This window comes from Brienomyrus brachyistius, chromosome 6 (assembly GCF_023856365.1).
Source record: "Brienomyrus brachyistius isolate T26 chromosome 6, BBRACH_0.4, whole genome shotgun sequence".
In the NCBI taxonomy this organism is placed as follows: Eukaryota; Metazoa; Chordata; class Actinopteri; order Osteoglossiformes; family Mormyridae; genus Brienomyrus; species Brienomyrus brachyistius.
This window is the reverse complement of record NC_064538.1, coordinates 14,459,560-14,478,123: the sequence shown is the minus strand read 5'-3', so window position 1 is coordinate 14,478,123 and position 18,564 is coordinate 14,459,560. Positions and strand designations below refer to the sequence as shown.

Here is an 18,564-nt window from a genome sequence, read left to right as displayed (position 1 = left end):
CATTAGCACTGACTATTGAAGGTCACTGCTAAAGTAAACATAAATGTATAGAGTTTAAAGAAGATTACATTATCAGCAGTGATTTATAACTGATTGTGACTCTTTGTCTTTCGTGTTGCATTAATAGTTTTCTTCTGAAGCATTGTGAAGTTGTTCAACAGTTCTTTCAGTCTGGCAGTTTATTTTAGGGCACACTATGGGATAATTAGAGTAATCTCTTCTGCTATGTGACCTTGTCATGTGTTTTGATTGGGGCATTAAAAACAGCACCGATGTGACTCAGGTATTTGTGCTTTAAAAAGCACCGTACAACTGATCGCCACTCATGTTTTTATGTGCAGCCTTATTTGTTAGCTTCGTCTGTCTCTCAACTGCCAGTTTTAGTGTTGGATGTTCCTCAGAACATGTCTGGATTTCCCATTTGTTGTCCCAGTTGCATTGGTACTTGAACATCTCGACCAAGGTAAACTGGGGGATTTGTTTTTGCTTTGGTCAGATTGTTAACTTGCTTGAATATGCCTTACATGATTTTATAAACAGCATTTGTATCATTAAATGTGATCTGTAAAGATGCCATGGAAAGCTTTTTGAAAATTCTGCTTTTACCTTGTGTGACTCTATTATTGGGTATTTGTGAAGTCTTGCAGTTAAACCAGTTGAAATTCTGCTTTTACTTGGTCTGACTGTATTATTGTGAATTTGTGAAGTCTTGCACTTGCTTATTCAATAAGTCTTTAGATTACTGTCATAAACTCTCACCGTCACAGAGAAGGCTTCAGATTCAGATTTGGATTCTCCTAGAGAACTAAAAATACTGCTGGATAATTCACGCATTCATCCATTTTTCATAGCCTCATAGTTAGTACTGGGTCACGGTCTGCCTGGAGTCTATCTACTGTATGCTATTGTTTATTATAGTGACAAGTCAGACCAATCACAGTCCAGTCAAGCAGATTTGAAATTAAAAACCAAAAATGTTAACGGTTGCAACTTAGCTCCAAATTTAACTAGAGTTGTGGTGAAGGGTCACTTGGCTGACAGGTAGAACATTCTCATCCTTTGGCATCCTACCATTCCCTTTATTTAGGTTAACCGCGAAGCAGTCCTCGTCTGCAGTGATGATGGAAGGCTCTTTTTTTAAAAGCTGTTTCACAGAAGCAGCTGGACAGCTTGAGAAAGGCGAATATACTCTAATGCTCCTATGCTGCTAGAGAATTACATGTGCATGCCTTCTTTTTGCAACTTCTGCAATCTACAGTATATAAGAAATTACGTACAACCAATGTCCCTTATAAACTGTACCAGAATCTCCAAAATGAAATGACACAGCACTTGAAATTGTGTCCATAATTACGCTGGAACAGCTAACCTTGTGCACTGTTTTGATGAATAAAGATTATTCATTTTGTTGCTTGGCATAACAGGGCCAATGTACTGCAGCTGCAATGTAAAGTTTCTCCCTGAGATTGGATCTGGTGTAGCACAACCTCCTAAGCCTTGTGCTGAATTTGGCTTATTGTACATCATACCTATTCTATTTACAGGTGACCCACTAATAAGAAAGCTCGACTCTCCTTGGAAAATAGAGCCTTATTTAAATGGTGTAATTGTTGTTATTTAAAGAGTCACATTCCACCCTGTATATATATATATATGCCATTAATAATTCCAAGTTTACACATGTACATTTCCAGGCACCAGATGAGAGCACAGCTCTTCTCTTTTTGTATTGACTGCTACCAAAAGAACCTTTTCATGAAACAAACTGGGACCGGTGAACCAAGACCTATTCAGGCCTGCATATTTAGGAGTTCAAGAGGGCTGTAAGATGGTGGTGGTGCGTGAAGGTAGCGGAAACGGTGAAGTGTGAGGCTGAATGAAGCTTAATACCATGAAGCTTTCTTTTGTTCAGGCGCGGATCTGGGTGACCGACTGGATGTTTGATATCCTATTGGTCGATTTTTTATTTATAGATTAATGATTTGTCTTTTCCCCTGCATCAATTTCCTGGTCCCCGGAAATAAAGCACAGCTAGCCTGTAGTGGCAGTATTGATCTTGAGTGAGCTTGGGCCTCTCTTTGGTATAATAAGGCAGCAAGTCCTCAATGTAAGTGGAGACGGACCTGCACCTTAAATTATCCTCTGCCATTGCTCGCCGATGTCTGCTTTTTCATTTACTGTTATTGAAATTAAATTATCTGATGGAAACCTGGTTCTATAAATTAAGATTTTTTTTGTATTTCGAATGTACAGTTTTTCAGTTTTTTGCTCTCAGTTTTTAAGCTTTGTTATACAAATGAATATAGCTAATATTAGCAAATATTTATTATACTAGGTACAGGTCGTCGTCAATTTACGACCTATGCAACTTATGACTGATCACCTTTACAACCGTTCCGAGATGATAAAATATGTGACTGCAACTGCACTGCATCTGACAATGCGAGTGGTGCCCAGCAGGAGTGTATGACAGTTTCTGCCCCAACTGCCGGCAGCAATGAACTAAGAAAATGGCGATAAAAAGGTTAAAAAACACCAAACAATATAACATGAAGATGGAATAATTTTATTATACAGTGTGATATACTGTACATATCATAACACTGGTATACAGTGATTTTGGTGCCAACGATGCCTGAACGGTTTTATATTAAGTTTTTGGTACTGATTAAGAATATGACTTCAGTTTTGTTAGATTGGCTCTAGTTTGTGAGATATTTAGTAGTTAATTAATTAATTAAGGCAGCATGTTTGAAAAGCATTCAGAATTGCAAGAATATTTTTATTTTTGTTACAACTAGTAAGCAAACAGTCTAACATCATAAAAAAAGATGTCCCCTCTGCCTTGATATCTCTCCTCCATCACCTTCATATCCTGGACCATCAAAGATTCCAGCTTTAAGTTTTTCCATGCTCAGTGCACGGAATGATCCACAAATGTACTTGAAGCAATTACCCGTTTTGTCCAAAGTTCTAACAAATTGTTTCAGCAGTCCTAGCTTAATATTAAGCGGTGGGAGAATGATTTTGTTCTTGTCCACCATCGGCTTGTTGTTGATATTCGCAGCGGCAACAATCATTTCTTCCCTTGTAGGCCTTGACACTTTTGCCCAATGATCTTGCTTTGCCTTGTTATCCCAGAGGCACATGAAGCATGGATATTTTGTGTATCTAGATTGCTGTACAAGCAAGAACTTCACCATCTTCAGATCAACACAAATCGACCACTGATGTTCATGATAACGGATTCTTCTTTAAGTTTTGTTGAGTGAGCAATGGGAAGAGATGCATAACGGTTACCATTGTGTAAGACAACACATTTCAAGCTGCAAACTGAAATACAAAATCATTATATGGGATATTTCATTACCAAAGGCACTATTAAAGAGTCAAAAGACAGACCAAAAGCTATCGCATTTGTTATCACACACAAGTCGCATTGGGGGAATTCATTATTCTCTTGGAAGTCCATTATTTCAAAAACTAGAACCAATTCAGCCAAAGTAATAGGATTTTTGAATTCGGCACCCTTAAAATACCCTAAATCCATTTAAAAAACCTTGCCACCTGAAAAAAAAAAATGTAGACCTGTGTAATTTTTGCATATAAAATAAAGGACCAACTTACGACCAAATTGAATATGATGGGTCAGTCGGAACCGATTGTGGTTGAAATGTTCTTTGAATCCCTGTTTTCAATAAGTGTTTTTTTTTTATTTCAGTCAAATTTTTCTTTTTAATTGCTAGATCCCATTGCTAAACCTGCTTTACCGCCGGCTTCGCTAGTGTATTTGCCAAAGGCAGCTGTACAAATTGTGCAGTATATTTGTCATTTTTGTTTGTTTTGTTTGGTTTCAGTAAATTGTGCTGCCACTCAGTCTTTATAAGGTGATCCAAGCCCCGGACTCTCAGGGAATTATCAAACTGGTCCATTCCTGAAATTTTTTGATTGACAGCTATGGGAGGGCAGAACACAGGGTGACTATAGGGCACTCTGTAAATTGAAGTTCTCCATGGTGACGAATCACCAGCTCCTAGACATCTACCTACAGGTCATGGATGCAAAACAGCTGAGCCTGATTGGACTGATAACTTATAATAGTCAAAACAGGGTTAGTGAATCTGAGAACGTGGCGGGATTTCAGGTGTCCTTTATGGCAGTGTTTTTTAACTCGGTCCTCGGGGAGGCCCAGCCAGTTCACGCTTTTGCACCCTCCCTGCTCCTAAAACAAAGATGTGGATTGGGTGGGAGCAAACATGAGGACTGACCGGGGGGAATAACACTGATCTATGGGAAGAAAACAATGCTGCAGTATTATGCTGGGCTGGATTCAGGTCCGGGCAAGCTAGGCTAGGTTTGGCAAGATGAGTGTAGTTGCCTTTCATAGTTCATAGTTTTACCTGTGATCTGTTTGTTTTTTTTACAGGGACCTCACCCCTATTTTGTGTTCACATCCTCCTGAATAATAAATATGTGTGCCACCTATAAATGTTCATAAGCTCCTGTTCAATGTAATTTCTATTGTTATTATATTTCTTCTAACAGTTAGATCAATTCCCTAATATTTTTTTTTGACGTTCATCCATTGCCCACATTTTGACTTAATTTCACTAAGCATGTATGGAACTGCATACATAATTAGTTGAAATATTAATTCTGACATAAGCACAGTGGATTCTGCTTATAGTGATCACATCTGTTTGGGTGAAACTGATCGCTATAAGCACATGATCATCATAACAGATTTTTTTCTTCTTCTTTATGTCTCAGGCAGATTACCATCTAACTGACATTTTTATATTTATTCCATGAATATAAGGTAACAAAAATGGACAGCTATTTAATGAATTTTATTGACTCTAAAATACAGTACAGCTGTGTGAAACACTTTTCATATTACAGTACTGTACAAATTATATTACTGAACTGTGTATAATTCATATACACTATAATACAATACAGTATTGTACATAAAATATAGCTTACTATAGTTTCGCTGCTGCATCTTGTTGGCTTGTTTTTGGCAGTTTATCATAAGCTTCAATGAATCTATATTTGTGATTGAGAGAAAATGATTTTCTTTTTCCTGTTATGTTTTCTTAGTTTGCAGTATTAGCCTTAGGTAGCTAGCAGAAGCAGAGGGGTTATTGCAAGGCAAAGTCAGCTGCACGTGCTGTAGGAAGATATGGGAACCTTAATGGTGAACTTTGAATTTAAGAAAAACAGACAGCATCAGCCACGGTGAAAGGTAGTGCAGTGTAGAGAGTCCTTATATTTAGTCTCCCTTGGACTGCTTGTGAGAGCAGCACACTTGCCAGGTAACAGATGACACTGTGTGTGCGCCCATGTGATCCGTGTCCCTGATGGTCTGGCCTCCCTTCACGCCCATGAGTAATTTGGCGCTGAGTCAGTAAGCTAAATGTCGATCGAAGGAGCAACACAGCCTCTGCTGCCTGCAACCCGCAACTAGCAGGTGTGTGACAGGTCAACGAAGCTACCATACACAGACAAGCGAAATCCTCGGCGAATTAGCCTCTGATGCCAGGTTTTTTCCTGCTGCTCGTGGCCCCCGGTCACAGTTGGTGGATGAGAATGCTCAGAGTGAGATCAGAGGTCTCGTGTTCTTTGGATCACATCCTTTGGCTTCGGAATTAGCTAGCTAATTCCCTATATTCAGCAGTGAAATACAGCCTGGTTTTCTACTGTGATGCATGATTTGTTATATTTTGTCATCATATGACTTCAAGATTTATGTTGTACAAATATTGAAGGAATATGGGACCTATCTTTGCTTTTCCTTTTTAATTCTTTTTTTTTTTTAAATGAACATCCATTTAGCTGCTAAATCTATTAAACCCTTTTAAGAATTCCTTAATCCTCTTAGGGAAACTCAAATGTATTCTTTGCTATTTAAAATTTGGAAGCCATTTTGTGCGTTTAACCAAATATTTCCAAGGAGCACGCAACTGCTATTGTGCTTTCCGAATCCCACCTTGCTGTGCAATTTATACAGAAGTACTGTATTTTTGCATTTTTGTATACGGGAAGTGTCGCAGATCTCCCTGCAGCAGCTATCACGTTTCATTGGTGGAACCATGGCTTTGATTGTATCGAAACATTTGATCTCAACTAACGGAGTTGCTGTCAGTGAGCTCAGTGGTTTGAGAGACAGCAGATCTGTGGCTTGTGGTCGAATGGCAGTGGGACGTACCAAAGTCATCTAACACAGTTTCAGGCACCAGCACTGGCTGGGTGTTCGTCAGCACCCATGTAGCTAATTTCCTAAACAGAAAGTGAATTATTGATATGCTATTGTGGTTTTGGTGTGAAGGTAATTAAGTTTTCGGAAATAATGTTCCTTAGTTTTTGTTATGCTTTTGCAAAGTGCAGATTGTGAACAGTCTTTGATAGCCAGAAATTTATTTATTTTTATAGCCATACAATTAATTTTAATTCAAAAAGAAGATTTATGGTATGAAGGCAGTTGCTAGACTGCAGTGGTACTCAATCAGGGGCGCCTTTCCCATTTGTTATGAACGGAACCACTATGGAGTGTGAAATACAATTCACATCTTAATTAGACCTCAAACCTCTTCATGGCTTCTGGCCACGTTTTAGCAGCAAGCAACCAGCACAGTGACATCAAAGAAAATGACATGCTGCTGGGTTGCATCATTAGCATTTGTGAAAATGTGTGTTTTTATATGCACGTGCCAATGTGGGTAGGTGGCACTGGGGTGAAGTCCAGAGTTTTGGGCATCCCTAAGGATAGTAACATGACTAAGGTCCTGACATGTTAATGAGGTTTCAAAAATTCTACAGCAGCATTTATGCACAAACTACAGTTCATTGCTACTTGCTTACAGTTTAGCTGTTATATACTTATGTAACTTTAATTATGTAATTTTGGCAAGTCTTGCTGAAGAATAATTCACAGGTGCCCCTCAGGGATGTAAGATATATGGATTGCAGTAGGAATATAAGGTAAGATCATCCCGTTATATAAAGAAAAGCTATACTTATAAATTATTTTCTAAATATGCACGGAAGAGAGGTAGATTTGATTTTTTGATTTGCTGCCCGTGAAAGATTTAAAGTCTGATTTCTCATTCAGCTGTTTTTCTAGCGGTAGAGTGATTCCTCAGGCTCCGTCCCTGAACTACGATTTGTGATAAAAATATCCTCAGCGTGCATGTTGTTTGGCTCCATTTAAGCTCATTGAAGGAAATTCTTTTGATGTTTGCTGGCCCAGATTTGGAGTTGATAGGAATCTACAGTACAAATCCTTCCTGTCATGAATTGCCATGTTCAACAGCAAATTTCCTGGCTTGGGCATGGGGTAGGTGGGGCGTCATGTGCTTGTGTGGCATGGCGCATGTATTTTGGGAGTAAATGTGTGTTGGTCATGCAGAATGAGAGAGAAATGGCTGACAGTAAATTGCAGCCCATCCATCTTCCAGCCGCTTAGCCAGTACGTGGCTGCGGGGGAATTCAAATTCCAGTGGAACCTACTTTCTTGGTTTTGTAACAGAAGATTTTTTTCCTGTTCTGTACTGATTATATCATGTTTATTTTTCTTCTGCAGTCTCTTTTAATTATGCAACTAATGTCTCCTTACTTTCTGGTCTATTATCTGTTTATCTCTCCCTATGCTCCCCTATCCCTGTGGTGTCGTCTCTCCTCCGCACTCTTTCTCTCTCTCTCTCTCTCTCTCTCTCTCTCTCTCTCCCCCCTACATTCTCTCTCTCACTTTCTTTCTCTCTCCCTCCTCTCCATTCTCTCTCTCCCTCTCTCCTCTGTTCTCTCTATCTCCCTTTCCTCCATCTTTCCCACCCTATCTCCCTCCCTCTCTTTCTCCTCAATTCTCTTCCTCTCTCTCATCCCCTCTCTCCCCCCCCCTGCTGTCCTCTCTCCATGGTCTCTTTATAGTTTTTTTCCCTCTGGCCTTTTTTTCTTAAGCTTCCATTTGTGTCTTCTTTCACTTTCCCCCCTAACATTTCATCCCCTTGGTTCCACTCAGCATGGGATACCCTTCTCTCTGGTCTTCCCCTTCTGAGGTGGCTATCTTCTGCTCTGCTTTCTCTGTTCTCCCCCTGTCCTTCTTCCTCAGGCTTCCCTCTCCTCTGACCATCTGTTTTTATTCTAATTCAGATCTGCTTCATAAGCATGAAAGTGGTATTTTTGTGGCTAAAGCAATTAACACACTATATACAATCAATCAAACTCAAATAGCATGCTGGTGTCTCTCTGTTGCTCTGCTTGTCTCTGCCATTTGTTATATCTCACTTCAGCATCTCACTTTAATATGAGAGCTGGCTTGTTAATACAAAAGGCTACCTGGCTTTCCAGCAGGCATTATTGTGGATGGTTTTAATCTTTGTGATGTAGTGGAACATAATGGAATGGCAGTGGTTTATTTGGATTACAGCTTCGAAAACTGAATGAAACTAGAATTCAGTGTTGTATGTCACTACCTAGATTCCTGTCTTTTACTTTTACCTTTTCCTCTGTGGACGTTGTCGTGTTTCTTGTCAAGTGAGAATTCTTACAAAATTCTACATTTGTGCGAAACATCTAAAGGATATGGCAACAGAGGGAGTGACACACCAGGGTGAGGAATGTGCCGTCTGATGAAATTTAAGGTCAGGGATGTAGCGGCATGCACATAAGGTAAGAACTCTCCCTAGGGAAGGTGTCGTGAGGCTCTCACCTCACATTTGGCTGTTTTCCTAAGTGAACTTGCCAGAGGCTCCACTCTGTAGTGTCTCCTCAATATGTGAGGACTGACAGAGATCTGTCCTCCATTTATCATTAGCATCCGCTCATCCATTTACAGTCTCAGTGATCTGGGATGCAGGAAGCTCAGGATGAAAGGTGTGCGCACACACACTAGAGGCAATTAGCAGAGTCTCCAGTTCAGTTAAGCAGCATGTCTTTGAACCACGGCAGGAAATCTAGAGAAAACCCAAATAAATGCGACAGGAACATGAAATAACTCAAAGACTGCAGCAGGCTTTGCATCCAAAACCCAGGCGTTAGAAGGTAATGGCCCTGTCTCTGAGCCACAATGGCATCTCCCTCAGGGTTCATAAAGACAATATTTACTTAAAAGTCACATAATAGAGGTACTTTGGCTCCCGAACCCCCTTAATTGCCTTTGAATGTTTCTTTCTTTTGCACTTGACTACAGCTGCTGCAATGAAAGGAAGAGCAGGCAGCATTTTGTGTTTCTGTTTGTTCCGCTTTGGAGTTTAAGACCCACATTTCCCTCCCAAGTTTGATCAAGTTGAGTCCAGACTGTTACCATGGAGAAATGTCAGCAGAGCATAAGACCAGCCGTCACTGTGCCACCCTGACTGCCGATATGTCAAGCCCCATGGGGCTCATGAAGAGGACCAGAAAGAGGGCTTTTATTGCAGAGGGTTACTTAGAAAGAAGACAGTCTGCACCTGCAGGCTACGGTCACTGGGGGAGCTATGTGGAACAGGGTGGACGAGCAGTTGAATTTAAACAGGCCTTTGGAAAATGCACTGAAGAGTCTGAGCCTTGCAGTGCTAGAATGGCTCTTTGGTTTGTGAGGCCGCTGAGAGCTTGCTACTGTACTGCATATGTAACTCACCCACTCTCCCTGTCTTGAGTCAAGTTTTATTCACCAAGCTTATAAGACATTAATGCACAAGGAGTTTTTCCTGGTGGTGATGTTGCTTGTTTACACACATACATACTGGTGCATATAAATACGACAATTAGGGATATATTACGGTATGCAAATAAGTAAACAAATAGAATATGAGCTTCAGAGACAATGTTGACTTACTGTGCATAGAATTTACGAGTACTGTATATGTGGTGGTGTGTGTCACTGTGGGGTAGGATTTTGTACCCGTAATCAGATGGTGGCTGGTTCCAATCTCATGGCACATAGATCCCTTGAGTAAGGCCATAAACCCTAATGGTGCTTTTCCACTGCCACCAGGAACCAAGCCATACCCGAGTACTGTGAACTGATGGTTTTCCATAGCAAAGTATGAGAATCGTACCCGAGCCGTACCCGACCTGTACTGTGAACTGATGGTTTTGCATTGCAAAGTATGAGAGCTGTACCCGTGCTGGACCTGTACTGTACCCAAGCCAATCCTGAGCTGTACCTGAGTCATATCCGAGCCCTACCCATGCTGTACCCGAGCCATACTCAAGCCGTACCCATGCTTATATGGGGCTGCCTGCTAGCAGGGCTGAAGCGTGACCAAACCCAGCTGGTTAGTCACCACCATCTGATTGCTGGAAAGCTTGGAGATACCACTGATCTGCTTCCATAAGCATGGATTATGTGAAGGAAAAACAGCATATACTATATATTCCTAATTATTATTAGTTTTGCACAGTGATGTATTAATGCCTTCCTGTTAAATTCAGAACTTGAAAAGTTCCAACGTCCTACTTAAATAAGCACTATAGAACAGCTGAATGGATTGGATTCGTAATGCAAATTTGCACAAGCAAATGCTAATTCCGCTAACGTTCAATGCTAATGTAAGAGCAATTGTCACTGATGCGCTAGTGGAACTTAGCACACAGTAAAAAAACAACAAATTTGCACATAGTAAATCATGACATACACCATGTGGACAGAATCTTTGGTTTTGCATCACAGTTACTCTCCGAACCCAGCAACGCCTTTACCGAGCAGATCTTCTGCAGTGAGAAACCGAAGCAAGCTGGAACTGCACTGTAACTAGTCTGTCTTCGTGGTACAGCTCTGGTACAGGTCAGTTACTGTATGCCAGTGGGAAAGTGCCATAATTGCTCCTAAGATGCTGGCTGACCTTGCTCTCTGATCCTTACCTGTATAATGTATACGTGCTAAGTTAATTTCAATACAAATACACATTGGTGCAGGCATGGAGTTACATGAGGTTTGGAAATATAAAGAGAATGGCATGAAGCCAAGGCAGGTCTGCTTGGCGCTGCCAACTCGCTTGCCGGGTACTGTAATGAATACCATTTTAATCCTGGTACCAGGCTGCCAATATTTGTGTCAGTGGTGTTTTGAGAGAGAAGTGTCCTGTCACCAGCAGGCAGAGAGCTTATTCTGTCCCCCCAATGCCAGATTCTCTTGCATCAAATCTCCTCATGAGCTGAATTTGAAGTTTTGTTTTTTCATCCTTACTTACCTATGCAGACTAGTAATAGTCATAATTAAATAAGCAATGATGCTCAGCCAGGCCAGGGAAATATGGCAAAATATTTTATCACGATATTTTTTTTCATATCAGTTAATCTTGCTAATTATCACAATATAATTCATGTCAGTATTTTTTTACTTCAGTTGTCCGTAAGATGGCCCATGAACAGATGTGGCCAGGCAAGATTAAGTGTTCTTGTAAAAGATAATGACAAGTTGCCAGTCTCTACAAGGGGCTGGTAGGGCTTGACTGTTAGCTCCATAGCTGCTAGTGGTTTCAATCCAAATCCATTCTGGTGGACTGTGTGCATGTTTTTTCCCCCAGATATAGGGGATGCTGGTCGACCCAGTTACTTTAAGGGCTTGGTGTGTCTCTCAGATTTTTTTGTGCCTGCTTTTTGTAGGAAAACCAGGGAAAACGAGCAAATCCCCCTCACTTTTATTGAGGGTGTGGAGTTTCCCGTGCACCATGACACAGGAGAGAAAGACGTATAAAGTGTTAGATTCCAGCTTGTGGTGGGCTGTGCTGCAGCATCCGCCTGCTCTGCACACTGGCACTGCAGACCGTCTTCCACAGACCTTGGGAAGCGTGGAGCACTCAGATAGAGTCCCCCGAGATCCCTGCAGGCTATTTTGAGGACCGGCCCTATGAATTATGCATGCAGCCAGAGTCCATCACCATGCTTTGCTGATGCCAGAGGTAGACCTCATGTGACACCTTGCAGCTGCTGGAGCAACCTGGATATAAACGTTCTGCGAAGATCACCTCCCTGCTTGGCTCAGAGACAGACCAAGCCTATTCATTACATTAAGGAAGACATTTTGAAAAAGTAAGGAGGAAAATGCACTTATAAGATGCATTTTTTTAGCAGATGCTTTTCGTAATAAATTAATTTTCGTAGTAAATAAAGCAGGGTCATCCTGTCCCTGGAGCAATGGGCCTTAAGGGCCTCGCTCAAGGGGCCAATGGTGACATCACTCTGCTGACCACAGGATTTGAGCCAGTGCCCATCCAGTCATGCGTGAAGAGTCCAAACCTACAGAGCCAGACACCAACCTCATTTTGCATGAGGAGTCCCCTGCCTTCGTTCACCACGAAGCGGAACTAGATAAGTGACATAGAAGACGGAAGGAATTATGGGTACCACAAAAATATTGTTGGATTTACACGTTACCTGATCTGCTATACAGTATATACAGCATAAAAGTATTAAAATAATGCATATTAAACAAACACTTACTGCAAAGCCCATGCATAAATATAACTCATATCGATGTAGACTTACATAATGGATATAAGAAATTCATATCTATGCACGTTAATATAATGCAGTTCCTGCGTACGGTATAACATGGCTTACCCATGTGAGATAGACGGCCATTACAAAACACGTAAGCCCCAGTTAGGTTCTTTGAAAAGCCCTCTATACATTTGCCCGTTGAATGGGAATCGGAAGCTGTTTCAGCTGCCATCGTCATGGATACGCCTGATCTCAGGCTGCTGGATCTGCTCACCGCTGCCCCCTTTGGCAGTATCTGCTTCCCTGCATTGACACACGGGTGGTTGTTGCAGATCCTCCCAGAGGCCATGAATAGTGGCCCTGAAAAGATATAGTGTGCGGTTTTCCTTTAATGAAATGCCAATGATTTTCATGCCGCAAATGATGTCAAGTGTGTTTTATTGTTTTCGTCTATCCATGCATCTATATTCCAACTCCTAATCTGGTGTGCAGCTAGCTCTGCGATTTTATTGTTTTAGCATCCATGTAAATTGTACGGTTATCATGAGCTATAAATAGTTCTGCGGCTTTATAGCACATAGTTGCCAGCGGTGAGTTATAAATGTGACTTGCTAGTTGGCCTCACTGTTCCTTGCTGCCGTATAATATATGGAATGGCTAACAACCACTGGCCCCGAATGCTGTAGCACATCCTCTACTAAATGCTCTTTGCCCACCCTGGCTATCAGCTTTTACTGTTGATGTGGGTTCTTTGTAGTATTTGTAACATAATCCCGTGAAATTTCCACTTACTGGAGTTCAGAGAACAGTTTTGGACTGTACAGATACTTGGATATAGGACAAAATGCCTTTTTGAAGAACGACACAGGCCTTCAAAATTCACCGCAAATGCAGCCAGATGCACCAAGGCAGAGATGTGAGAGCTGATGGAGTTCCTCTTCAGATCCGTTTTTAACACAAAGGAGAAGGATGCGGGGAGGTTGAGAGAGGCTTGCACTGCCTTGCGCGGCTTTGAAAGACTCCATCGAGAGAGCTGTCTTTCCTGTACGAACGGAGTCCAGAAAGAGCAACGGCTTGTATCATTTTAAACAGCCTCCATGCTTTACCTGAAAGTGTAAAAAATATGACAGCTGGCCTTTAATTCAGCTGCATTGTGAAAGACATTATTATAAGAGGGGTTGTTTTTTGTAGGTGTTAACTGGAGATGGATTTTCAATGTACACCGACAGTTCAAAATTTAATTGAGATGATGTAATCTTTTGTTATCAGCCTATTAGGTATTTGGGTACATTTATGATTATATTAGATATCTTTAAAACGTATATTCTGCTTTGCTTAATTTTTGTCAGCAGTTTAATGTTGTCAGTAAGATTCACTGAACACTTATGTATTAAGATTCCATCTCATTTTTACCAGAAATATTTTCAGTAAAATTCTGCATGTATATAAATGTGTTGCTATTAAAATCTGGATTCTGCATTTTTATAGCTTAAGCCAAAGCTGTTTCTTTGTGATAACTTGCAAACATTTTGGCCTTAGTACGTCATGATCTGTAGCATTCAGGAACTCTGCTCTGTCCTCAAATGTCAGGTCATAAGCCTTCCTTTCCCATTCAGTTCTACGTTTTAATTTACATTCCTCATCTGTTCATTGGTCGCTGGCATTCTCCGATTGCACCTTTGCCATCGTACTTGGATGTCACACAGATGTCACATATATTTTTTAATGTCCTATTGATTGTGAGTGCCTGGTTTTAAGTGTCATATTATGGCAGCCTGGGTGGTAATTAAGTTACACGTCAGTAACACAGATCAGTAGTTGGTGGATGGATGGGGTGGCAGGGGGCAGTATGTTTGCCAACATGCTTCGCTACTGATTGGTCATGAGCTCCTGCCATGTTGAATTATATTTTAATCTGTGCAGGATAAGTGCTGCTGCATTTACACAGTGCTGTGTCTTTAGCAGATGACATCCTGTTTCCAAACTGGGAGACACCGGATTTTCCACATTGCCAGGAATGTTCCATGAATTCATAATGAATGCATTATAATGGTGCCTTTAATGTAAAGTGTTACCAATTCTTCTTTTAATTTTGGTGCAAGCGGAAGGCATTATAGGTTAATAGGTAGCCATGCAGATGCGCACGTCACCTGTCTGCAATTATGTGTGGAGTTTGCATGTTCTTCCTTGGCTTGTATGGATTTCGTATCACAATCCAAACTTATATAGTTGGATAAAATGGAATCTCTACATTGCTCAACGTGTGTATCTGTGTGTTCTTCTATGGCCTGGCATCCTGTCCAGGGTGTTACCCAGCACCATGCTTACTGAGATAGACTCACTGTGACTCGCCCAATGGAGGGATGAATTGTTGCCTGTACAGGTCTAAATATATGTATAAAGAAAGTATTTTGGGTGACATAAGATTCCAGTCCGCATGTCATAGTGCAGAGATACAGGGATAGAATACTGCTGGAGAATTGTGATTCTCATTATATCTGAAATTAACACTGTGCATGCAGCCAATTATAGATCATGGTGTTAAATGGACAAAAGAAAATTTTGGGTGGGGGGGGGAGGGAAACATTTCATTATCACCCGCTAAGAAAGCACAGTGGAATCATTTATCTGCTTACGCAGTTGCCTCGTTTGCTCAGGATCGGCTTTTGTTTCACATCGAGTCGTCGTTTTATACACAGTTGCTTTAAAGGAGGCCAGAGGTGCACTGCGGTTCTGCTCCTCTTAGCTGGAGTCGGGCACCGGGAATCTCTTCAGATTTACCTCCCTTTGTCAGTGGCTTCTCCGTTTGTAGCTCGCCTGAAGACTGCAGGGCTAAATGTGTTTGCGAATTGATTTAATACCGATGTGCTGCAGAAACGAGCCATGTTCCGTTATTATTCTTCGCTTTATTTGGAGAAAGATTTTATCTCTCAACGCCGTGGCAGTATTACATGTCAGAGGAATGGTGATACTGCATAGTTAGGTATCTTTGACGTGACTGATTCGGCTTTGAACAAATTAATTTTAACTATGTACACTTCGAGGCCACTTTATTAAGTACACTGGCTGTCAGTTACGTCCCACAGCTATCACCAGAATTGCTTTTAGGACAGATATATTGTATGCTCAGAGAAGCCTTTCTACTCACCACAGTTGAGTTATTATTGCATTTGTGGCCTTCCTGGTACCTTTAATGACTCTGGCCAATCTGTTCTTCATTAACAAGGTATTTTGACCACCAAGTCAAAGCAAGTTTACGTTGCTGATTACAACTGTAAATGCTGCAGTGTGTAAAAATCTCCAGAAGGCAGCAGCTTCTGAGCAGTGTTGGGCTATAATGCGTTACTGAGCAATATGTTACTGTAATATTATTACTTTCCCCAGTGACGAGTATTGTAAGGGATTAAAATTTCCAAAGCAGTAATAATATTACAGTTACTAATCCGTTACCAGAACACAATTTTTTTTCTTGTACTTGGGCTTTTTCATTGTGACGTGCACGTGTAGCTGATCAAGTCAGTGCTACATAAAGGCTTGATAATAATGGAGGACGAGGGAGAGAGGAATAGTTTCAAAAAGTATAAGTATTGTCATTTTTTTACGTACGTGTCACTCAAGGATGCAAAGAGCATAGCAGCTCATTGTATACTTTGTCCCGGCAGCGAAATGGTTTCAGTCGCAAATTTGTGGAGAAAAACGCCGGTATTCTGACCAGGGACCAAGTTTAATGTGAGACAGAGGTAACAAAACAGGAGGTTGGAAATGATATCAGCCTAAACGTGAAGCAACATTTAATGTTTCGTAAATGTTTTTTAAAACCGATAAATTAATTTCTACTGTGAGAATTCTTCAATTAAAAAGTCCGGAGAGACTAGTACTTTAATGTATATATTTATGTTTTTTCTTATTGGCTCCAGTGTTTGTGGTTATGCAGTTTGACTCCTTCTGTACAACATTAATTGTTCCAGTAATTGTCCCCTGTTATGCTGGGTTGGATATTGAAAGTATAACAGCAATATAATGAGTAATGTTACTAATTACTTTTGATACTAAGTAATAAGTAAAGTACTATTACACTCAGTGACAAAAAAAGTTAAGCACCCAGACAGAGTGGTGGAAATGAAATGAATCTACATGTGAAAGGTCTTGTGACTGTATTGCAATGATTATAATCAAATGGACAACAGAGTTGGCAGTATGTGCACACTGCTGCTCCCATGTCAGTAGGGCGTGGCACCCCTCAGCACCTGCATACATGCCTGCAGGATGACATGGAGTGTTGGTGAATCCAATACCTGTGTCTGTATGGCAGGTGCAGATGTCATGGGGTTCTGTAATGCTTGGCGCACAATATGACGATCCTCTCTTAGTGTGGTTTATCTTGGGTGACCTCACATGCCCATTGGTTCCAACATCAGGCGACTGTGACATCTGCATGCCCTACATGCCAGGCAACTGCACGATACGATCACCCAGCCTCAAGCAAACGCACAATGTGACTCCTATCAAACTCCGTCAAGTGCTGGTAATGCTGTCTAATGTGCCTACTAATGTGTTACTTTAAAAATTGTGTTTATAGAAAATGTTTCTTGTACTCAAGGCAATGAGATTACTCTAAATTAAAGCCACAACTCTTTAATAAATGAATGCAATAAGAATGATTAATTAAATGAATGCATGCATGCATGCCTCCATCCATCCATGTGTAACCCACAGAAATGTCAACATGCATGCACACCCCATGCATCCCTTAGATTAGCAGAGGGACTTTGATGGGCAGGTCTATTATAGACCTGTGACATTTCCCCCATATTGAGGGGATTTTCACAAGGTTGGTAATGAGGTTTTCTTGGCTACTGTGTTGCTGTGCTTAAGAAATCCAGTACAAAGCAGATCACTTTCTTCTGCACTGGCAGCAATTCTCTACTTCAGACTAGCTGGTGATGTTATGAAGTGCTAATTTTTACAAATATTTACCAGCGTTGTCTGTAAATCGCCGCCCTGTGAAAGTTATGAGCTCCTCATTGCTTTTCATTCAGTTACAGACTCGGCTTGCTCTCCAGCACACATTTTAGGACAGAAACAGTAGCCACAGGCCAGCAGTGACGGCTCAGCAGGGTGCACTGCAGCCTCACACATCCAGACTTGTCACTTTGCTTCCGGCTTCTGACTCTGTGGGTGTCACATGCGAAGGTTTCTTCTTGGTGCCCCAGTTTCCTCCTGCAGTATGAAAGGTGAATTGGTGCCTCTAAGTTTCCCTTAGTATGTGTGAGCGGGTGCCCTGTGATGGACCAGCACCCTCTCAGGCTTATTCATTGCCCTGGGCTTCTACGATTAGCTGCGGGAAAATGTATGAAACACAGGACACATGTTCAGTACATTCTTATGTACAACGAGTCATCCTTAGGCAAGTTGTCTCCTGTTTATGCTACTAACACTGTAAACTCTTTCACTCTTCTTACTATTTCATCAATGTAGTCAGCAAAAGGAATAAAAGATTAGCATAACTGCTAAACAATCAACTGAAGTCACAAAGTGGAGTTGGATATACTGTATAAAATTGAACTAAGGGAATCAAATTTTTAACATTAAAACGTTTTGCCAACACATTTGCACACTTCGCACTTAAAAAAGTTTATGTTGTTTTACAGGGAAGAAGACATTGGTCAGCTTAATAACCTTAAGAAATGTTGATTTTATTCAGTTTTAAAATATGAAAATGGATTAGAGGCCTACAGATATATTTTCTCCTCCAGTCCTGGATGCTGATCCCTCCTGTACTGCGCAGAGCTGGAATAAGGCACACATGTGATACTGTTCATATATTGTACCTTATTATGGTAATACCACACACTTCTTATATCAGACTCATCTGGTAATGTGTATATGTTATACCATACAAATGTACTAAAATATACATGTAAAAACATAAACCTAAAATATGGCACCTATCCATTTCTTTGCTGAACTGGAAAGTGCTCTAATATTAAAAAATGATGACCAGAACAATATTAATCCCAGGAAATGTAACGTTTTTGAGATAAGCATTAAACATAATGCATTCCAAGTGTTGTTTAGATATACTTCAATCTTTAATGGTCCTTGCACAGATTTTTCAAGTGGCACAAGCCAACCCCC

The 18,564-nt window shown here is 40.8% G+C and overlaps 1 protein-coding gene across 6 annotated transcripts in view; it reads left to right on the top strand.

Moving 5' to 3' along the window:
• Window positions 1-18,564, top strand: part of bsna (bassoon presynaptic cytomatrix protein a) — a 121,894-nt gene that overhangs the window by 24,068 nt on the left and 79,262 nt on the right. The window contains exon 1 of one of the 6 annotated variants that reach the window (XM_049017188.1): window positions 349-463. The exons of the other annotated variants lie outside the window; for them this stretch is intronic. The gene's annotated coding sequence lies outside the window, so the exon portion shown is untranslated. Of the gene's footprint in view, window positions 1-348; window positions 464-18,564 lie in introns of those variants that run through there. 6 annotated transcript variants of the gene reach the window in all.